At 44.0% G+C, this 24,283-nt stretch overlaps 1 long non-coding RNA gene across 1 annotated transcript in view; it reads left to right on the top strand.

Moving 5' to 3' along the window:
* The window catches only part of LOC138769977 (uncharacterized), a 69,522-nt gene extending 49,936 nt beyond the window's left edge, over positions 1-19,586 (top strand). Inside the window, exons 3-4 of the long non-coding RNA XR_011359362.1 lie at positions 10,755-10,828; positions 19,404-19,586. This is a non-coding gene — a long non-coding RNA (uncharacterized lncRNA). The remainder of the gene's footprint in view (positions 1-10,754; positions 10,829-19,403) is intronic.
* The last annotated feature ends 4,697 nt before the right edge of the window (positions 19,587-24,283 follow it).

Below are 24,283 nucleotides of genomic sequence, written 5' to 3'. Positions count from 1 at the left end.
CATCTGCACATCCTCCATAGACTGTACTGTACTACAAAGCTTGGTGTCATCTGCAAAGATAGGAACATTGCTGTTAATTCCATTCTCAATATCATTAATAAACAAGTTAAACAGAAGAGGGCCCAGTACTGACCCTTGGGGTACACCACTTATTACCGGGGACCATTCGAAATAGGAATCATTGACCACCACTCTCTGGGTACGATTATTAAACCAGTTTTCAATCCAGTTACACATTAAATTTTCCAAACCGATAGACTTTAACTTACCCATCAGACGTCCATGAGGAACTGTGTCAAACGCTTTTGCAAAATCCAGGTACACGATATCTACAGCCGCGCCGCCATCCAGGCTTCTACTTACCTCTTCATAGAAACATATTAGGTTGGTTTGACAGCTTCTGTCCTTAGCAAAACCATGCTGGTTATCACTTATAATACTATTAGCCACTACATATTCCTGGATGTAGTCCCTTATAAGCCCCTCAAATAGTTTCCCCACAATGGACGTTAAGCTTACGGGTCTATAGTTACCTGGGGAAGTTCGAGAGCCCTTTTTGAAGATCGGCACTACATTTGCCTTACGCCAGTCCCTCGGCACAATACAAGTAAGCAAAGAATCACGGAATATTTCATACAAGGGTAGAAAAATGACATCCTTCCTCTTTCATCCAAACTTACTAAACAGCCTTATTAGTGGCATGCTAAACCACTGGTATGCTCATAATTTATTCCACTTTGCAGAAGATAGATCCCTTCTTCTGTTTCCAGTTTTGGCAAAGGATTGTGACCTTCCACCAGTGACCCAGTATCAGTATTTCCAGATTAAGCACTACACTTCTTCCTTATTCTCATCAACTACATATTCCATATCTACTGAGTTCAAAAGACTTTGTAAAGCTGGGGTATCTACTAAGGGTCTTATTTCTAATATTTAAAGGATTATTAAATACCCCACCCCTGATACTGAGGTACGGTATCCTTATATGGAAAAATGGGAGGTACTTTTTGGTAGACGGCTACCTGCAAGATTATTTGGGACAGAGCAGCCAAAACATCCATTTGTGTAACATATAAAGAGAATCAGTACAATATAATGCTATTCTGGTAATACACAACGGAACTTCTCCATGCCATGAATTTGGCCATTTTGAATACTTGCTGGAGATGCCAACAGACAGGGGGTTCCCTACCCCACGTTTACTGGCTCTTCTCTGTTATTATACCTAATTGGCAAATGGTGAAGGATCTGCTTCGAGACATTTCGGGTCTGGATATCCCATTGGACCCAGTGTTTTACCTTTTTAATATAGCCCCAACATGGTTGGAATACAATGTCTTGCAGTTGCTCCTTCACATCCTCACAGAAACCAGATGTTTATTAGCTAAATATTGGAAGAGGTCTGATCTTTATACTAGAATTGTGGATGTAAGGAACATAGAGCACCTGAAGTGATGCCTGGGCAAGTTTAAGAAGGTATGGGCCCTATGGGATGTCTACTGGTTAGAAAGAGTTTCAAGTAATCCTTTGACTACTAGTAATCGGTCCTAAGCGACTATTGTACTCTTCACGCGCCATCTCTCTTCATTACGATGTTAAATACCATGCGGTTATACTTTGCTGACAAACTGTGATATCTGTATGTTTTCTTGTGTTATGTCAATTCATGACACTGGTCGGATTGTGCTTTTCCTTTTTTTGTTTTATTGAAAAATCCTTGATAAAAATACATTAAAAAATCATTTTAGTTTGGAAAAGGCCTTTGTCCTTAGAACTGAAGGAAAAACAAACAAAAAATGAACAAAGAGGATATTAGTGTCTTATAGTGTTTGTTTAAATGAAATGACCCATGCAAAATAAGCTAGGGTACTTAGGACAGGTGAGTCTTTGCTATATGTAGAACATTAAGGTAAAATGTACAACTGTCAGTACCGGTACTCAATAAGAAGAGGAGCATTCCACACACACATTGATAGATGGATCCCCAAAAGGCTATTGGACTAATGCTATTTGGATATTGATTTACCACTCAAGGTACAGCAGGAGAACTTTGATCTGAGAGAAAAAAAGAAAGAAAACAAATCTATTGTGAATCAATGTAAAGCTTGTAGTTGTACAATGTAACAAGCAATGTGGCCCCTTACAGTAGATATATGTGATATAGGATGAAAACAAAGCCCAGCATGGGATTCATAGATTAAAAATATAAAGACAGACATCCAAATAAAACTCATAGGTTGTATCAGAATTAATATTAAAAATTCATGTCTAGCTTGATCAGTTTAAAAACACACACACAGTCGCCGGACTGTAGTGAGTACCTCCCGCACTCGTCTGCTCTGCTCGACGTCCCACAACTCCCTCACAGCCTGAGACCTCGGCCCTCCCTAAGCACAGGACATTTGGCGCCATTTCCCATCCAGCTCAGGTGCCATTACAATCACGCTGAGCAGAAGTGATGAGAGGAGCCCACATATAATCCCTCTGCTTACCCTTAGTGCCTTCAAACCTGGGGAAAACTCTCTCTCCATTATCCTGGGACTGTCATTACCCTAATTGCAGAGCACCGGCTGTTGGTGGGGGCGCACCACTGGTGCATACACCTACGTGCTGGAGTGTACAGAGCCACAAATCTCCCCTACTCTGAGGGACATTGACTTTCCACCTTCTCTCGCTGCAACGCCCTCATACTCAGGGTCTCAGCAGTCGCTCCTGAAGTTCTTCGGTCCTAAGCGTATGGTCCTAACCGCTTCCAACAGAGATCTACATACACCTCCGCTTCCACCTATGGATCTGAACAGCACTAGGCCTAAGCCTGAATTCGTCACAGACGCAAATATGCCATATAAGAGCGCTAAAAACCCTAACCCAAATAAGAAGGGCCCAGCTGCGCATACCCGCCATCATATAGAGGGACACTCACAATGTGAAGATGACTATGGCCAGACTCCCTTTATATTAGCACCTGCCAAAGGATGGCGCTCTTCCACTGAATCACTAGTGGTGGATGCCTCAGACCGGCACTCCACATCAGCTACGCCTGACTGGCAAGCAATCCTACAGGCCCTGCCCACTAAACAGGACTTTCAGGCCTTGGTCACGGAAGTAAGGGAGGCTTGCAGAACGGAAATAGCACTTATTCGTAAAGACCTAAAACATGTGGCGATGCGAGTAGATGGCCTAGAGGAGGCCAATGACTGTACTAGGAAATATATGTCGAGCCTTCAGATGCATGTGGTCCTTACGACTAACCATCTCCAAGAGACGACCCGCCATCTGGAGGACCTGGATAACCGAGGCAGGAGGCACAATATCAGGCTTAGAGGTCTATCTGAAACTGCTTCGGAAGATCTGAATGTTATATTACAAACTATCTTCAATGACATTTTGGGCCAACCGATAGATGCCACTATTCATCTGGATAGAGCACACAGGGCATTGAGACCGAAATCTGCATCTACACAGCCTAGAGATGTCATCTGCTGCGTCACTGACTATGCCACTAAGGAAGCTATTATGGCTAAAGCCCGGCAGTTGGACACCATCACTTACCAGGGGTCTACCCTACAGCTTTTACCAGACCTCTCCTGGTTGACCCTTCAGAAAAGACGTCATCTGAAACCGCTGCTCTCCCTCCTACAAAGTCGCAATATCCCCTACAGGTGGGGGTTCCTGTTTGCCTTAATCGCCCGGAGGAATGGTCAGACGGCAACATTGGTCTCTTTTGCTGACATGGAGGACTTTTGCGGAACTTTGGACATCCCCCGTCTGGAAATTACGGACTAGGAAATTCCGATGGCGCCTAGACCCCTGCCACCTGAATGGCAGAGGGTAGAACAACAAAAGAGGAAGTCTACTCCATCTAAGCTTACACCTACTTCCTCACCTCGTTGGCTTATATTGTGTGACGTCTGACCTATAAGTTATACTTTCGGGCTCAACTATGTGTGGAAACTGAGACATATCTATAGTGCCTTAGTCGGTCCTTACTGGGTTCTTCAGGCTGTTACCTGGTCCTATTTTACCTGCCTCAACCTATACCTACCTTTCTATTACTCCCCGAGTCTAGACGCTACACTAGAATGTAATGGGTTTAAGTAATGTACCTGGCGCCGCTAGGGTGCTATGTTTGATATTAAGGTTAAGCTTGTTTGGCGGTTGAGTACTGCCCTGTTGAGATTGTTATGATATCCCTACATGAGGATGTTAGATATCCCTACATGGTGCGATGGGAGGCGCTCTTCAGGAGGCAGTTACCCCAGTCGGTCTGGCGTGTGATATGGGATAGAGCAGCTAAGACGTCTATATGCACAACTTATAAGGAAAATCAATATAAACTGATGCTCTTTTGGTATCACACGCCAGATTTCCTACATGCTATAAACCCCTCCCTGCCTAATATTTGCTGGAGGTGTGGGAATGCAGTGGGCTCTCTCCAACACATCTATTGGACGTGTCCTTTAATAGTCTCATACTGGGAAATCGTGAGAGACATGATAAAGGCAATTGTAGCCTTGGAAATCCCTTTAGACCCTGTTTTCTACTTATTTAATCGACCCCCTATGAAACTGGGACCTAACACCACGAAATTGCTGGTCCATATCCTCACTGCAGCCCGATGCCTGGTGGCCCGGTTTTGGAAGAGAGTAGGAGCTCCCACTAGGATTGACCTCTTTACACGAATCTTAGATGTTAGGAACATGGAACAACTAACTGCCATGATCAATACTAGGCTTGACCATCTCAAGAAGGTGTGGACTCTTTGGGATGTATATTGGGCAGAACAGGAGTCGAATCCCAATAGGATCCCTCACCTAGGGCAGACCTAATGGTTCGTAGATCCTCCTCTATGTTTTCTATGTTTATATATATAAACTTTATAAACTCTACTCTTTTTCTATGAATCTGTTACATTTGCAAGACTTGTTCCCTATCCTTTTGTGCATACCGGTGTCACTATAAGTCTCCAGACTTCCTGATGGCTTAATATTTTTGTAAATATTTTATTAGACCGTTTCACGCCCTATTGAGCTTCTGTGGGGCATCCTCAAATGAAAGGTGGAGGAACACAGGATCCAGATCTACCTCTATCTCTGTGATGTCATCATGGGGGAGTAGAAGAGGATTCCAATGGCAACATATAAAGCTCTAGTACAGGGATGGGGAACCTTTGGCCCTCCAGCTGTTGCAAAACTATAATCCCAAGCTAAAGCTTTGGCTGTCCAGGTATTATGGGATACAGTGTCCTGTTCGCTCCTCTGCTGTACTGCATGCTTATCCTAGGGCTAGAAATGTCTTTTGCATCTTCTCCCTCCTTTGGTTGCAATGACACCTCTGGAAACTAAGATGTGCATGTGGTCAACTGCTGTGGATTTATAGAGGTACAGTAGTTTGTCTCAACCTGCTCCTGTTGTGTGCCAACACAAAGCCACCTGCACCTATTTAAACCAGCTCCCCCGTCTCTCTCCTGAGCATTGTTGGATTCTAGCATTCCAAAAGAGGGTGCCTGTCAGCCTCTGACATGCCTCTGAAGCTGACTGCCCTGACCCTTCACCTTTCTGACTATGATACATGTCTCATCCCTGGTACTGCACTGACTCTCCTGATGACTCAGCTTGCTAACCAACTATACTCAACTTGTTCCCTGGGGCAGTGACTCTGCCTAGTTGTTGAGCAAACCTCTAGTATTGCTCGAGTCCATCCGAACCCAATCGTTCAGCATTTGTTTAGCGAAGGCTGCTGAAGTTGGATAAAGCCCTAAGGCTATATAGAAAACATGGATATAGTCATTGGCTGTATCCATGTTTTCCAGACATTCGTAGAGCTTTATCAAACTTCAGCAGCCACCGCTAATCAAATGTTGAACGATTGGGTTCGCATAGACTCAGGCATGCTCGAGGTTCGCTCATCTCTAGTGAAGACCTAGAGGGCACCTAGGGGACCAAGAGGACTCCACTACCTGGTGCGGTCCAAAGCCAAACCGGTTAAGTGGACCGCCCTATAATTTAATATAAAGTTCTTTTTTGTTAACCTATTCTTCCAAGGTGAAAGACTGACCTGCCCTAAAGTTATTGCTAGAGTTTTACTATGATCCACAAGTTAATGCATGTTCAATGACTTGGTTTGTTTAATTTGATTCATTCTTCCTGTACATGCTTTTCTAGCTTTGTACTCCAACACAACCCACTGGGCCACAGTCACGGCTGAACAAACTGCCAGATTCTCCTGTCCAGCTCTCCGGGAAGAAAAATTATATCTGTATCCAGCGTGTGCAGAATTAAAGCTAATTTACTTCACAAAAGGTCAAAAGCTTTGATGAATTTCTGCTTTGGACACATTAGAATCTTTAGACTAAGAATTAGTTTCAGAATAAAAGAGAAGGGAACATTTTCGGAAAACCGTTTCAGCTACTTTGGAGGTTTTGGAGGATACTGCTTTAAATCCCATTGTTTACACTATCCAAGTAAATTATTTGTAGTGTAAGTAACTGGAGGACAAGAAGAAAGAGCAGAGGTAGAGCGATCTTTAAAAACACATCCGACAGCAAGTTTCAGGAGCCTCACTGTGGAATGTTAAATCCACTTTCGTCCACACATCATTGTAATGTCACTTTTTCCCGGAGCCATTTGTGACCTCCCTGTCCTATCTGCTTGGTAATAAAACTGGTATTTACAAGAGATGCTGGAACAATCCCTCAGGTTATTTCAAGGATAAGGCTCAAACACTGAAATAAGTAGGAAGAATATGTATATCCTTTGGAAATAAAAACCAAACAGACCTTCATTCTAATCCCACGTTATCCGGGAGACATTTCTAAATCCTGGAAACAAGTTCCATTGCTGTCTTGAGGACAGGCTGCGAGAGGGAAGCAGTGTCTAACGCTTCACGCAGATCTCTGATAAAAGCTATTTCTATTTAGCTCACATTGCTGCGATGTCTAAATAACGAGTTACATGTCACATACAGACAGCTTAATATACTGTGCGCACTCAGAGTATTTAGCTTGTACAGCGAGAGGGTGGATGCTGTCTGGCTGTAAAGTATTTCTATTATATTAATGTGTTGAAGTACATAACACAGCAAAAATAAACTTTTTTTGTTTATTCACTGTTCTTTGCTTAAACAGATGTGGAGAGGCGTAATTATTAACCACTATCAGACCACAATGTCATCACAGCTTGGTGTAGCAATATCTTTGCATTGAGAAAATTACAGGAAAACATGGTAATTGTAACAACAAAATACTGAGCCTTTAGCGGGAAAACACATGGAGAGATATGGAGGGAACTTGGATAGGTTAGCATTGAAAGAACTTACTGAACTGCACTAAAACAAAATTCAAGGTCAGAAGGAGTTTATGAACAGTCACTGCTATAGCCCAGGAAAAATATATAGTCATGGGAGTCAGAGTAGAGCAAACATAGTGAAATATTGGGAGGTACAAAAGAAGTCCTGTGTGTGGTGCTCTGCTGTAGTAGAAATTCAGACTTAAGGCCCTATTCCACGGAACGATTATCGCTCGTATTCGGCCGATATCGGCCGCTACGGATGATAATCGTCCGGTGGAATAGAGTGCAACGATCCGCCGACATCGTTCATGTCAGCTAATCGTTGCAGTCGCTTGTTTTTCAACATGTTGAAAAACAAGCGACTGATATAGCAGCGATCTGCTGCCGTCGCTCCGTTGAATAGGAGCATCGGCAGCAGACGCTGCTATATCCTATGGACATGTGGAATAGGGGCATTACAATAAATCTCAAGATCAGAAGTAGAAAGGATGCACAGCGGCACTCACCAATCCTTGTAAATTCTTTATTTCATCCGAGTATTTCAAAGCACTGAAGCAGAGAAAACGTTCAGCCGTTAGGCTGTCTTGGGGGTCTACAGCCTTTTTCACAGGAATCCAGAGGCCAGAGGAAGCGGGTTACTCCTGCGAAACTGCTGTAGCCAGCCAAGACAGCCTAACAACTGAAATAAAGAATTTACAAGGATTGGTGAGTGCCGCTGTGCATCCTTTCTACTTCTCACCTTGAGATTTATTCTAAAGCAACTAAATGCCTGCAATCATTTAGCTGTTTTAGCACGGTTTGTTTAAGCTTTGGTTCGAGTGAACCAAACATTTCTTTAAAGTTTGGCGAACCCTGTGGAACTCAACTTTTAAAATTCCTCTCATCTCTAGTAAAAATTGTTAGTATTAGTTCCCACTTTTTGCATTACCGTCCTTTTAAAAGGGTCCTGAAAAAAAGAAAAAAAAAATATTTAGTGATAAAACTATTCAAACAAGTGTTCATTTTAGCAGCACCAACTCAGGAGATATGAGGCATTACACAGTTTTTATTGAGAGCAATGAGCTGTTTGTAGAATGCATGGGTGTGCCAGATCCTCCAGAGTGAGAAATATTCATTGTAGCCATTCTGAGCTCTTGTTGATAGATAAGGGAAGAGAATCCCTTGTAAAGTAATTGAAAATAGATTTTCTACATCAGACAACCCCTTCAAAGTGCTATTGTTTTTTCCCTACTGTACTTCCATTACTCAGGAATTAAGGTGAGAAAGTTGTCAAAATATTACAAAAGACACAAAATACCTGGTGCTTATCCCCTTTAAACATGCTGCATAATTAACATAGAATTTTGGGGGCCATTTTGTTCAAATCAGCTATTGTTGATACGCGATATGTAAGCTTTTTCACTCTTGTCAATATATTGATTACCAACTATCTCACTAATGTGACCCCTTGGATTGTATTTAGTAAGGAAACTTGGCCATAGCAGTTCAACTTACCTACAGCTTGAAAACAAAGCATTACACGGTGCCCATTATTATCATTAATTGTAAAGGCCCTTTTACATGGGTTGAATAATCAGCTGAATAAGTGTTCATAGGAGAGCTTATTCCCAGATTATTGACCTGTGAAACTGTTGACAAATAAGAAAATGCTTGTTCATCGGTTCATCGCATCTTTTGTATGGCCATTTAAATCATCATTATTGGCATAAGTTACGCTACGTTTACACAAAATGATAATTCGCCCGATTGTACGATTAACGATGTTGGAGTAATGTTTTTTTTTCCACAACGATCAGCGTTTAGACGGTACGCTATATCGTACGGAAAATTCGTTTTGCGAACATTTTGCGATCGATTAAGCCTATCTCACACATTGGTTAAATCGGTGAACGACTGTTCACACGGAATGATCTGCAAATTTTTTGCGAACGATCAACGACGATTTGAGAAGTTGTTGAAAGATCAAAATGAACGATTTCTCGCTCGTCGTCTGATCGTTCCCTGCGTTTACACGCATGATTATTGTTTGAGTTATCGTTATCGTGCAAATTTGCACAATAATCCTTCCGTGTAAATGCAGCATTCAAGGGCTGCATAAATGATCCAGTGATTATCCATGCAGTCTGGCCTGTGACTTAGTGTGCTGTTTGAAAGCTCCTTAAATGAGGACCGACCATTAAGATCTGGCTCTGTAATTGTGCCTCCATTGGCCAATGTAAAGAGGAGTTAATGCGGGACAGGTCGATCTTTGTGCCCATGACCAGAAAATTTCAAGACCTAAAATAAAATAAAAACAAGAAAAAACATCATTATTACTATAATTGGTATCCACCATTCAGTGGATCTGAAACATTTTTTTTGTGGATCCAACATTTTTTTTTTTTTTTATCCCAGCCTGAGCAGAAAAATAGTTCCTGGAAAATCCATTTAATTTTGATTCCACCTACTTGCAAATTACAATCTACTTGTCAAAATATGATTAATATCAATATTTGCAGAGAGAACAATGGAAGTGCTCACTGGCGGAACTACCGCCGTAGCAGCCGTAGCGGCCGCTATGGGGCCCCGCCGTATCGGGGGCCCGTGGCGCGGGCCCCCGGAGCTCACATAGCCTGTAGCACCCGGCGGCCGAGCAGGCCTCCCGGGTGCTACAGCTGTTTGGGGTCCAGGCAGTGGCCACAAGGGGGGCCCGCGGGGCCCTCCCGATGAAGGCTCCGTCTTCCCCCAGCTGCTGCGCGGCTGCCGGGGGTGTCGCGTCTTATCCCCGGGGGAGAGGGGGCCATCTATAAGGGAGGGTGGGGGGAGAGGGGACCATCCATAAGGGAGGGTGGGGGGAAAGGGGGCCATCTATAAGGAGGGGGGAGAGGAGGCCATCTATAAGGGAGGGGGTAGAGGAGGCCATCTATATGGAGGGGGAGAGGAGGCCATCTATAAGGGAGGGTGGGGGGAGAGGGAGCCATCTATAAGGAGGGCAACATGGGGGGAGAGGGGCCATCTATTTGGGGGGGCAACATAGGGGGAGAGGGAATACACAGAGGGGGGCATATATTATTAGGGGGTCACATAGAGTCAGGGCTACCCACTAAATGAGGGTGTAAAGGGGACAGTACAGATGTGCAGTGTGTATAGAGATGAGGATGGTGCCAGAGTGAGGAGTCTAATATCTCTGTCTGGCAGATTCTGTGGATTCGTGGCTCGGAGAAGTTCTCATAATGGCCCAGGACGGATGGAGAAGATGAAAAGGAAAGAACTCCGATCAGAGAAGACGTCCCCTGTGAGTCACCTAATATAACTGTACTGTAATTTATATGGTGTACAGAACCTGTGTAGAGCTGAGTGTGTTTATGGCGTAGTGGTCGATTGAGGGGGTTGGGGCCCCAATCAAAAGTTTGCTATGGGGCCCAGCCATTTCTAGTTACGCCCCTGGAAGTGCTATATAACATCTGATTCTTTTTGTGTATCTAGGGCATTTGTGCCAGTTCCTTCACCCAGGATGGGCAGCTGTTCTTCAGATTCCAAGCCTAGTAAGACCTCATGAGGTAGTTGACTCTATAACTCTTATTCCCTATGTGCCCATGATTTAATGTTGTCTTCGATTTATTCCAGCCAGGCCATTTATAATCCTATCGTATTTAATTTTTTCATGTATTCTTGCAGTTGTCTTGCATTTGGACTAATGTTGTAATTTGTATGTGAAATCTAGCTGTCTCTTCAAACAAAGACATGGACTAATTAATGGAAATGTTTTGGCGTCTAGTAGATGGTCCTCAGATTGTGTCCGTCTGTGTGATGCTGGTGGCTTTGGAACAAGTTCCACATTGAGCACATTAATTGTAGGAGCACAAATCTGTAGACAGTAAAAATTGCCTGTAATAATCTAATGAATTTCCCTGCGTTTACAGCAGGAACAAAAGAAGGAGCCGGCTTTTAATGATTAATTCATAGACGAACACTAAAAAATCAAGACAGTGACATTGATTATAAATATTAATAATGCCAACACAACAATATTTCCTCCTTTCAAAACTTATTTCCTAATCAGTTTTTCCACCTGTTTCATCAGATTTGAATGTCGACAATTCTCTTACCTTATCTATAAATGTAGAGGCAATTAGCTGGAGAACACTCAAATTTCAGACAGAAGTAAAACTCTGATGTGTTCTGGAAAATGTCTAACTTTAGTATTTTTAATTTTAACACTTCTAATGCATGTGTAATCTTAGAAAATAGTTATACAACTTATACTCCCATGAAGCACCTGTGGCCAAATAATGTTATCTGACTACACTGATATACTTACTTTGATTTCTTTGTGGTATTAGGAATATACCTGTCAGGGGCGTAGCTAATGTCTCCTGGGCCCTGGTGCAAGAGGCCAACTTGGCCCCCCCCCCTCCTTTCACGACCAAGTGATGCTATTGGTGTGTGTGTGTATATATGTATATATATATATATATATATATATATATATATATATATATATATATACACACACCAAGACAGATATTACCAATAACACCAGCATATTGGAAGAGAAAGTATTATCACCGTACATATTACCGCCATACTGTTACCGACCAAATCCTGTATACTGAGACCAATACCAGTATATAGGAAGGAAACATTACCGCCACACCACAACCACTACCATCACCACCATATTGTTACTGACCAAATCCAGTATACTAAATCACCTCATCCAGTCATATAGAGGTGGCCCCAGCTCTACACAGGCTCTATACACCATATACATTACAGTGCAGATATATCAGGTGACTCACAGGAGACGTCTTCTCTGATCGGAGTTCTTCCCTTTTCATCTTCTTCTCCATTTGCCCTGGGCCGTTATGAGAACTTCTCCGAGCCACGAATCCACAGAATCTGCCAGACAGACATATTAGTCTCCTCACTCTGGCACCATCCTCATCTATATACACACTGCACATCTGTATTGTCCCCTTTACACACTCCTTTAGTGGGTAGCCCTGACTCTATGTGACCCCCTAATAATATATGCCCCCCTCTGTGTATTCCCTCTCCCCCTATGTTGCCCCCCCCAAATAGATGGCCCCTCTCCCCCCATGTTGCCCTCCTTATAGATGGCCCCCTCTCCCTTCATCCTCCCTTATAGATGGCCTCCTCTCCCCCTTCCATATAGATGGCCCCCTTTACCCCCTCCCTTATAGATGGCCCCCTCTCTCCTCACCCTCCCTTATGGATGGCCCCCTCTCCCCCCACCCTCCCTTATAGATGGCCCCCTCTCCCCCCACCCTCCCTTATAGATGGCCCCCTCTCCCCCCTCCCTTATAGATGGTCCCCTCCCCCCCCTCCCTTATAGATGGTCCCCTTCCCCCCCTCCCTTATAGATGGTCCCCTTCACCCCCCCTCCCTTATAGATGGTCCCCTTCACCCCCCCCTCCCTTATAGATGGTCCCCTTCACCCCCCCTCCCTTATAGATGGTCCCCTTCACCCCCCCTCCCTTATAGATGGTCCCCTTCACCCCCCTCCCTTATAGATGGTCCCCTTCACCCCCCTCCCTTATAGATGGTCCCCTTCACCCCCCCCCTTATAGATGGTCCCCTTCACCCCCCTCCTCCCTTATAGATGGTCCCCTTCACACCCCCTCCTCCCTTATAGATGGTCCCCTTCACCCCCCCCTCCTCCCTTATAGATGGTCCCCTTCACCCCCCTCCTCCCTTATAGATGGTCCCCTTCACCTCCCCCTACTCCCTTATAGATGGTCCCCTTCACCCCCCCTCCTCCCTTATAGATGGTCCCCTTCACCCCCCTCCCTTATAGATGGTCCCCTTCACCCCCCCCCCCTCCCTTATAGATGGTCCCCTTCACCCCCCCTCCCTTATAGATGGTCCCCTTCACCCCCCCTCCCTTATAGATGGCCCCCTTCACCCCCCTCCCTTATAGATGGTCCCCTTCACCCCCCCTCCCTTATAGATGGTCCCCTTCACCCCCCCCCCTTATAGATGGTCCCCTTCACCCCCCTCCTCCCTTATAGATGGTCCCCTTCACCCCCCCTCCTCCCTTATAGATGGTCCCCTTCACCCCCCCCTCCTCCCTTATAGATGGTCCCCTTCACCCCCCTCCTCCCTTATAGATGGTCCCCTTCACCTCCCCCTCCTCCCTTATAGATGGTCCCCTTCACCCCCCCTCCTCCCTTATAGATGGTCCCCTTCACCCCCCCTCCTCCCTTATAGATGGTCCCCTTCACCCCCCCTCCCCTCCTCCCTTATAGATTGTCCCCTTTCCCCCCCACCCTCATAGATGCCCCCCTCTTTCCCCCCACCCGTACAGGCTGATAAAAAACAAAACTTAACTCACCTGACAACGCGCTCCCACGTTGATCCTCACTCCTTCGGTCTGTCCCCGGCTGCTGCGCGGCTGCCGGGGGTGTCACGTCTTATCCCCGGCAGCGCGCGCATCCCAGAGCTCCCTGCGCGCCGGAACCGGAAGTCAGGGCCCAAGGCGCGCAGGGAGCTCTGGGATGCGTGCGCTGACGGGGATAAGACGCGACATCCCCGGCAGCTGCGCAGCAGCCGGGGGAAGACAGAGTCGGACTCTTGTGACCGCAAGCAAAACAATGCTTGCGGTCACAAGAGTGATTGAAAGGGAGGGCCTTGCGGGCCCCCCTTTGTGGCGGGCCCGGTCGCGGCGGCGACCCCCGCGACCACGGTGGCTACGCCACTGATACCTGTATATTTCCTGAAATATACATATTGGGGTCACACAAACTTAAACTGTTAAAATGAGAAAAATTGTGACCTTTTTGGAGGGTTTTTCCAGTTTAAGGCCACCTTCAGACGCTGTAAGTCAGCGGCCATCCTGTGACATGGCCGTGTCACAGAACGGCCAATGTCTGTGAAGTTCACCCTGGCCAGAACATCACTTCTTTTGAGTTGGAATAAAGCCCCTTTTACACGGGGCGATATTGAGGAGCTCATCGTTCTATTACATGTGTCGGCAGCAAGCGGGTGAGAGCCGAGGGCCCCCAGAGAGGTGCGTGGGGCCACGGGGAGCTGCAGGGGGGGCTGCTCGGGTGATCTTTAGTTCATCCATGCAGCCCATAGGGGATGGCGGCAGTCTGCTGCTGCTGCTCCTATTCCGTGGAGCAATGGCAACATATTGCTGCTATCCTGGTCATTTGTCTTTAAACATATTGAAAGACATATGACTGCAACGATCAGCCAACATTGTTCATGTGGGCTGATGGTTGTCTTCTAATCGTTTAGTGTAATAGGGCCTTATGGGCACATTCGGGTGTGCCCGCATTCCAATTAACCATAGCAGACAGTGTAAAGTGCGGCTGGAGCCATAGTCAATTTTGTGCCGCCGCTATTCATTTAAGAGCAGCCTCACAAAATTGACATGTCAATTTTCTGTGCGGCTGCATGGAATTCCGGACGATGTGTATAAAGTGTGTTTACACTCCGGCCGGGATTCCATAGGAAGCAATGTGAATTTTCCCTTTCAATAAATAGTGTCCGATGTTGCAATCTGCAGCAACGTCTGTTACTTATTGAAACTATACAGTGCGTAAACGAGGCCTAAATGTGAGGGTTAAATGGTTAAAAACTGTCAACAGGAACAGAGTTAAAAGCTGCTTTGGCTGTCTCAACCTCCTGGGACTGTACAGATATATGTTGAGACTTTCACAACCGCTTGGTCTGCTACCTTCAAAATCACAGTCTAGCAGTGTACACTGCGATACAATAAGCTATGATAAAAACTTTCCAAGCCCACCATGAAGATCAGAAATAGGAGAATTTCAGAGATATACTTTATATATTATTATATACTTAGCATCGGGTGCCCTGACTACATAATTTTTTACAGTTTCTTATTATGCCTTCCTATTCCCAAGATGGCCCTATACTTTGTCTGAACATTCGACTGACAATCAGATGGGTGTAAACTTAATTTTAATAATAAAGGCTGTATTAAATTGCCGGATTAATTGGGTAAGCAAGCTTCTAGATTGTCCCTCGCTTACAGAGCCTATTACACAGGTCAATGACCAATCATTGGCCGAGATGGCATCAACATGGATAGTGATTGGCTGAGCGGCCTGTCACTGTAGAGATGGGTTCAGAAGTGTCAGCGGCAGCTGTGGAAACACCCAGATGGACCCCAGGGGAGTGTGGAGGGGCAATCATTTATTATTTTCTATATATCTTTTATCAGTTTTCGGCCATGCATCACCTATTACACAAAGCAATGCATGGCCAGCCATAGATGATTTTTAGACTTGTTAGAAGCGACAATCACTTGATGATCCGCTTCTTGGCTGATCGGTGTCTTTATTACACAGACTACACAATATCTGATCGACATGATTACTATATCCCTTTCAAAGTTCCACTTTAAACTTTTGTGCCCAATGCTGTGAAGAGGCCTCTAATAAAGGCCTGGTGTATCTCCTATACTGTGGTGATCAACATATCACGGGTAAGGTTAGTGGCAAAGAAAGATTGTTACTGCTGCGAAAGTAAATCTTAGTGTTTTTTTTTTATTTAGCAGCTATTCATTTAATCTCCATGACCAATCTTTCTTAGAAGACAGTCAAGAGAAAGTATAGTATGGAGTGGGGATTGGTCTGAGAGTGTGTGCCGGGGCTTTGGAAGAGATGAGGGATAGGATGAGGCTATCTTCGGTATGTTTTATGGGGTGCAGAGTAGAAGGTGAAATCTGGATTGTGTGGATGCAGTGTACGCCACATATCCATGAGGAGTAATTGTCTTTGTTTCCCGGTCAGTCTCTGTGGGAAGTTGGGGGGAATGGCTGAGCATCCAGCGGAAGAATCCTTCAGAGGGCTCAAAGTGCCATTAAGGTCCATACCCAGTATGAGCGGTCCGCCTGTGAAAGATGTCAATTCATTCAAAAACCAGCCAGGGCACTTGTAATTTATTTGGAAAGTATATAAGTTTTCTAGTGTACATATAGTTTGACAAATTCTTCTTAATAGCAAGAGGGCTCCAGATTCCCACTGTGAGATAAGAGTAAAAGGGAGGTCTCTGTGTAGAGCAATGGATTCTCCTTTGGAAGCTGCAACATAAAAAAAAAAAAAAAAAAAAAAGTTATTTGGCATTTTAGGAATGAGTTCTAAATTAAAATGTGTTTCTTGAAGAAATGCAATGAATACTTCATCCCTCTTTAAAAGGGAGTGTACAGTGGTTTCTCTTAACACTCTTAGCACTCATACCTTTAACATTGTAAGTAGTAATCAGTATTTCAGCCATAGGTGCATAGACTCATACACTCCCATAATGATATTATATATGTGGGGCTGTGAATAAAGGGGGGGGGGGGGGGGGACAGAGAGACACAGACAGCAGACATACAGGGAAACAAACAGTGATAACAAGATATACACACCTAAGTGCAGGGGTCAACAAACTCCTGCTACATGTTATACAAGCAATAATGTGGGGTGTAAAAGTCACCCTGAGCTGGCACAGCGGCTCAATCCACCTGAAAAAAACATACTTCTAATATTATAGTCACAGCATCGCTAGGTAACCCTAAGGATGGTGAGGGGAGGGGAGAAGGGGGGTATAAGGTATTTGGGCTGGGGAGGGAGAGTATAGAGAATGTCTAAGGGATTACTGCATGCTCAAGATAGGCTTAATAAGGAACATCTAATATTAACCCGCTCAATGGTGGACGAGTATCCATGTAACAGGTAAAGGTAAAATCATGTCCATTTGGACACATTACAAACTGGTACTGCGCACCTAATCAGTTAGGGACCATCTTCAAGCTGGATCACCATCTGCCTGATATGTAATCTGCAGTGCGGCCTTCCACACTCACAGAGACTTAAGACCATGATGTCATCTTAGGGATCAATGGAAGTTTTGGCTCAGCTGAACTGGTAACCACGATGGTATGTCCACCGTGTCAATGCCTAGGAAAGGCCAAACATCCTCCAGATCTGAGAGAGAGTGTATGATGACCCGCCTCCCATCTTTCTGTAACGACAATCCAAAATAAAATGTTCACGAATATGGTATCTGCATCTTCCTTTATTTCTGTAGCAATGGGTTGAGGGTGTGCCGTTTAGCCAGAGTAGATGCTGCAAGATCCTGGAACAACATTATCAGTGTGGACTCAATGCGCCGTTCTCTCTATGGGCCCTGAGGAGTGCTGCTGCTTCATCATACCTCAGCAAGCCAAAGATGACGTCACGTGGCGGTTTGTGGGCTTTTGGCAATGGTCTCAACGCCCTGTGTAACTCTTTCTACAGTTATCTCAGAGACCCTCTCTTCATTTAGCAGTTGCTTGAAAATCTGAGCCATAAATGACGGCAGCACCCCAGCTGCATATGATTCTGGGAGACGTTTTAGTCGGAGGTTCTTATTTCTACTTAGATTTTCTTCTATTATTAGAAGGGATTCTCTTGATATTTGACGTGCAAAGCTACAAAATCAAAGAAGGTTACTGTGTTGGTGAGCACCATGTACATGTTTCCAATTTGGGGGACGTCCGCCTTGATCTCTGTCAGTTCCTGCATTACTGAGCTTATGACATCATGTAGAAAAGAATGGATTGCCCGTTGCACAATGTTCTGTAATGCAACTTTTATAATGAGAAGGGTCTTGCTGCTGTCTGGGCCTGCGGTATCAGAACCGCTGTCAGTGTCTGTGTTGTCCTCTTGCTCTTGTACACTCATGGCAGCCAGTGCCATCTTGGATAGGGTAGCCAGACTGCGGCACATCTTTTTCCTCAGCAATGTATCTAACTCCGACTGACCTCCTATAGATCTTGGTGTGCCAGGTGGTTCACAGGTCTTTTCTCTCCCTATCTTGCCCATTTTAAAGGTAAATAAATGCCTTGAGAAGTGGAATTAGGCCGCTGCTGTGGAGAGCTAAGTGTTCATTATTGGTCCTCTTTGAAGCTTTGAGACCTCTCCCATTATTTCTCCTATACTCCTACAAGAGAGACCTGGGTAGACTTGCTCTACCTTGATTTCACAAGTACATTTACTATAGCATAGTGTTAATGTTTGTATATGTTTTAAGGTTAATTCTTTCTAGGCCAATGCACCGCCTCATTATAGCATAGTCACAATATAAAACATAAAACTATGGTAGTTAATAAAACTATTAGTAGTATTGCATGTGGATCTTAAAATGAAAGTACTCAATAGAGAGAAAAAATTGACATGACTCCACGTCCCCAATGCTTATGGCTGACATCTGCTTCTCGGCACCACTTACTACTAACATCAGGAGTCTGTTACATTTTGATCAAAAGACATAAGCCCATATACCACATCAAGGTTCCTGATAAAGTGTGGGTACCAAACTTAAAAATAGTGCACGACCACCACCTCAACAACAGCTGTGTTACTGGAGGGAGCGAACCAGTTGCTCAGCAGCCCCAATGCTGCCAGACCACACCACCCACAGACACAGTGCCGCTACCGCAATGGCCACAATAGAGACTGACACAACAAAAACAAGGAGAAGAATATGGTAATAGAAAACCTCTTACCTTGTACTTACGCAGCACAGCTGTTGTAGTGGTGGTCGCCACATGGGGTTGCGCCATTTTTAAGTTAGGGACCCACACTTTATCAGGAACCTTGATGTGGTGTTTGTGCTTATGCCTTTTGATCATACTAACTCCTGATATTAGTAGTAAATGGTGCTCAGTAGCTGATGGTCAGCCATAAGCATTGTGGACGTGCGACCATGTCTATTTTTTTTTTTTTTATCTCCATTGAGTACATTAAAATGAAAGTGTTCTACAACATATATATTTCTTCTAATGAACAGTGTAAAAAGCATGGCTATATGAGGCAGGTAAGGAACACAGCTGTAAATACAACGGACAGTAACAAGTGATTATCCACAATTGGAAATCTTAGATAATAAGACTGCAAGCTCCTGGGAACAGACTCTGTATGAGGATGATTAATATGTTCCTTGTTATTCAGTATTTCACTCAGGAGTTTCTGCTCCAGAATGTAACACAATAATAGCCTCTGATTTCCAAATTTGAACAATTGTCCAGATTAATTTTTTAATGAGACTCAGTCATTCTGGGTGCGGGTTGAGCGTGACTTTATTTACTGAATGTTCTTCGCTACTCACCAGGCAGAAAATAAAGATGCATCCAACTTTCACCACCTCCAGGAAGAAAGAAATCCTGTTTCCTGGCAGTCAATATGAATGTCAGCCCATATGTTTCATTTTTATCTCTTACAGGTTCTTGTCACTGATAGAAACAAAATAAGCACTGAATAGCCAGAGGTATCAAGACTGCCTGCTGTCATGTCATGCTATCCCATAATAAATGATTTTTCTTTCTACCAGCAAGTGTATGATCCAAAATATGGAGTCTTATCTTTTTCATCATCCAAATTCTATGTAATCTAAATATAGGTCAAGTCACTGTTATTCTCTCATTGTAATTTAACTGATAACTGTTCTGTTTGACCAAATGTCTACGAAATATATGTAAATGAACTCATGGGACAGCAGTTTAAATTTAAATCAGTTTAAGGCTGGGTTCACACATACCGAATTACAGTGTATTTCACGCTGCAAGTTCCGCAACAAAATCAGCTACTGTCTTTTTTAATAAGTTTACGTACAGTGGAATTTTTATTCCGCTGCGAGTATGTAAAACACCATCCCCCTTAATCCGGCACAGCCCCATCCGCACTACAGCCTGCTTCTGTGTCTCCCTGATGTCCCGCTCAGCCAATCAGTGCACTGTCCCTCCGCAGATTGGCATAGCGGGACGTCAGGGAGCCAGAAGCCACAGAGGCAGGCTTGAGAGCGGATAGGTAAAGTATTTACAGGGCCATGCTGGATTAAGGGGGATGGCGCTTTAAAATGAAAATTCCACTGCCAGTATGTAAACCAATACAAAATGACAGTATCAGCAATCCCAGTAGATTTTGCTGCGGGATTCTCAGCGTGAAATCTTCTGCGATTCTGGTACATGTGAACCCACCCTTAGGTTAAATTATTCTGATGTTTAGATCAGGGGCGTAATTAGAATTATATTACTGTAAATAAAAATTGTTGTTAGTTACTAGAGATGAGCGAGTACTAAAATGCTCAGGTGCTCGTTACTCGAGACGAATATCTCCCGATACTCTAGTGCTCGTTTCGAGTAACGAACCCCATTGAAGTAAATGGGAAACTTGAGCATTTTTGCAGGGGACCCAAGTTCGGTAGAGGGAAGGTCATGTGAAAACCTGTCAACTTCATAAAATGATGGAAACACAACGGAAATGGACAGGAAACAGCAGGGGCAGCATGCATGCCTCTGAGGCTGCCTAATCGCACCATTATGCCTAATTCTGTGCAACAGCCTGGTTAAAACAGAGGTAGGCATATGAACCACCCAAAAACACAGCCTGACACAGCATGGCAGTGAGAACACAGGGAACCATTAAAACAGAGGTAGCATATGATGAACCACCCAAAAACTTTGCCTGACACAGCATGGCAGTGAAGATACAGAGAACCATTAAAACAGAGGTAGCATACTGTGTGTTTCCATTCAGTGACAGCAAACAAGGCTACTGGGTGTTTCCATTCATTGACAGCAAACAATGTTACTGCGTGTTCCATTCAGTGACAGCAAGCAAGGTTACTGTGTGTTTCCATTCAGTGAAAGCAAACAAGGCTACTGGGTATTTTCAATCAGTGACAGCAAACAAGGTTACTGGGCATTTGCATTCAGTGACAGCAAACAAGGTCACTGGGTGTTTCCACTCTGACAGCAAACAAGGAGACTGGGTGTTTCCATTTGTTGACAGCAAACAAGGCTACTGGATGTTTCCATTCATTGACAGCAAACAAGAGCACTGGGTGTTTCCATTCATTGACAGCAAACAAGGCTACTTGGTGTTTCCATTCATTGACCGCAAACAAGGTTATGGGATGTTTTCATTCAGTGACAGCAAGCAATATTACTGTGTGTTTCCATTCAGTGACAGCAAACAAGGCTACTGGGTATTTTCAATAAGTGACAGCAAACAAGGTTACTGGGTGTTTGCATTCAGTGACAGCAAACTAGGTTACTGGGTCTTTGCATTCATTGACAGCAAACAAGGCTACTGGCAGTTTCCATTCATTGACAGCAAACAAGGTTACTGGGTGTTTCCATTCAGTGACAGCAAACAAGGCTACTGGGTGTTTTCATTCAGTGACAGCAAACTAGGTTACTGGGTGTTTGCATTCAGTGACACCCCCTTCACACTGTGCGAGCAGTAGTGAACTTAGATATGCCGTGCGTAAGAAAGACAGAAATCTGGAAATATACTAGTGATCCCAATAGTTTTTGGGAGGCTGTGGGATACAATCTGTTGGTGGCTGCACCTATACACACTCTGTGACACTCTGTCCCTTTACACTGTGGAAGCAGTAGCGAACTTGGATATGCCTTGCATAAGAGATACAGAAATCAGAAAATATAGTAGAGGGCCCAATAAAATAGTACTGAGCACTTCTTAGGGGTGTGTATGCAACACCTAATGTCCCCTTTCTGCCAGCAGCCGGTCACCACAGTGTGCTAGTGAAATCGTGGTAGCTGCACTGCAAGTCCCAGCCTGCAGTCTGTAGTAATAGTATTAAAAAACGCTGAAAAGGGCTGTTTGTTTATATTGCTAGTATATACCCTGCCTACTGGAACGCTAAATCCTACACTGACACTCTCCCTGACCAGCAGCAGCTCTGTCCCTGATCTCTCACAGCATGCGTCTGAAGCGAGCACTGCCGGCGCTGAGTTTTATACGGCAGGGTCATCTTATCTGGCCAACCAATCGCTGCTATCGACATGTATGGGTGCTACATCATCGCAGGATGTACCAAAGAGTCTCCTGCATGTTTATTGGCTGAGAAATAGCGCCCAAACTTACAGGAAACGGATGATGAGATTTTCTCGAGTATCGTGAGATGCTCGTCCGAGTAACGAGTACTATCGAGTACCCTAATGCTCGATCGAGTACCAAGCTTGGACGAGCACGTTCGCTCATCACTATTAGTTACTAAATAATACAGTTACAAAAGAAACAAATATTACCATCAGACTGTTACTAAATAAATAGAATATGTCAAATATCTAGCCCCCCCTGTGCTCCTATGTAGCAGCCAAGCCTCTCCTTATATGTGCTGGTCCTCATAAAAAAAATTCTTCATCCATCACACAGTTTTCCTGTAATGAAAGGTGACCATACACATTTTACCCATATGGCCATGCACATTTTATTCTATATTGGTCTTTACAAAATGGCAATTACAGTTGTTGACATGTGAAATGGGTTACACAATGGAAAGATTATTCATGAACTAGTTAATATTGGATTTATCAAAGTTAATTTCAAGGATCATGGCCTGTCATTGGTCAGCTAAAAAGATAGTTTGTCATTAAAATTCACGATGAATTATTGTTTTGGTAGAAATCGGCCATTTCCAGCAATATTAATCTGACGTGTGTGAGTACCTTAAGGGTAGCTTCACACGTACCGCATCGCAGCGGATTTTCTGCTGCGGATCTGCAGCAGAATTGACTAAATGAATGAACACAGCATCAAATCCGCACTGTCAAATCTGCTGCGGATCCTCAGCAGATTTGATGGTGCAGATTTGATGTTGTGTTCATTCATTTAGTCAAATCCGCTGTGGATCCACAGCAGAAAATCTGCTGCGATATGGTACGTGTGAAGCTACCCTAAGGGTAGCTTCACATGTACCGTATAACAGCTGATTTTCTGCTGCGGATCCGAAGCAGATTTGACTAAATGAATGAACTCAGCATTAAATCTGTACTGTAAAATGTGCTGCAGATCTGCTGCGGATCCGCAGCAGATTTGATGGTGCACATTTCATGCTGTGTTCATTATTTAGTCAAATCCGCTGCGGATCTGCAGCGGATCCACAGCAGAAAATCAGCTGCGATACTCATGTTGTCCAGCAGGCTAAAAAAAAAACCTGTTTTTTTATAGAAAGAGAATGGGTGTTCTCATTAGATAGAAACATTCATTCTCCTATATTTCTGGATAACATATCTTAATCAAGCCCTGTTTGGTACGTGAAAAAGAAGGAAATATAACTACGCAACTAAGCTGATTATTTTGAGGACTAGGGATTGAACTAGCAACAATACACCAACCTCATCACATCATAAAACATAGTTGTGGCAGCCTCACGCTGAGCAGGCCCTGGAAGGAATGTGAAGGCAAAAGATAAATTGCATTCAATCCTAGGTGAAAATGTTCCTGTCTGTTTTTAATATAATTAACTATGTAAATATTTTTTAAGAGTGGATGTGGAAGTGCCAACAGTTATGCTTTGTAGTTGTCAAGTTTATTTCCTTACTTGGGTGAAAGGTCTGTGAAAAAGCTGAAATATAGAGTTAACCTATTGTGACTATTTTACTTTTTTTTTTTAAACAAACCTGCTGCAGTCTGCCTGAGAAGTATGGGGGGGGGGATGTATCATTCTACCAAAGAAGTGTAAAAAAGAGCAAAAACAGCACTCCATGTGCAGGATCAATATGGTGTATCAAAGCTGGTCAATAGCAGAGTAATTTGGAGGCACAACTCTCTAAACGCCATGTAGAGGAGAATAGAGGATATACAATAAATTTACTTAGCTATATAAATGGCCCCTACAAGAAATATGGGGAAAAGATGTTCCAGGTAAAACACCCTCAAAGGACAAGGGGGCATTGCCTCCGCCTGGAGAAAAAAAGGTTCAATCTCCGGAGGCGACAAGCCTTCTTTACAATGAGAACTGTGATTCTGTGGAACAGTCTACCACAGGATCTGGTCACAGCAAAAACAGTAGAGGGCTTCATAACCGGCCTAGACAAGTTCTTAGACCAAAATAATATAAATGCATATGTATAGAACCTACCCATTATCTGTCCTCCTTCCCTGTATCCATCCCCTCCTTGTATATCCCCTTCCCTGCATCCATTCACTCCTTGTATATCCCCCTTCCCTGCATCCATCCCC

The sequence above is a fragment of the Dendropsophus ebraccatus genome, chromosome 12, assembly GCF_027789765.1.
Source record: "Dendropsophus ebraccatus isolate aDenEbr1 chromosome 12, aDenEbr1.pat, whole genome shotgun sequence".
NCBI lineage: Eukaryota > Metazoa > Chordata > Amphibia > Anura > Hylidae > Dendropsophus > Dendropsophus ebraccatus.
The sequence above is the reverse complement of the archived record's forward strand: the minus strand, read 5'-3'. Positions and strand labels throughout refer to the sequence as shown.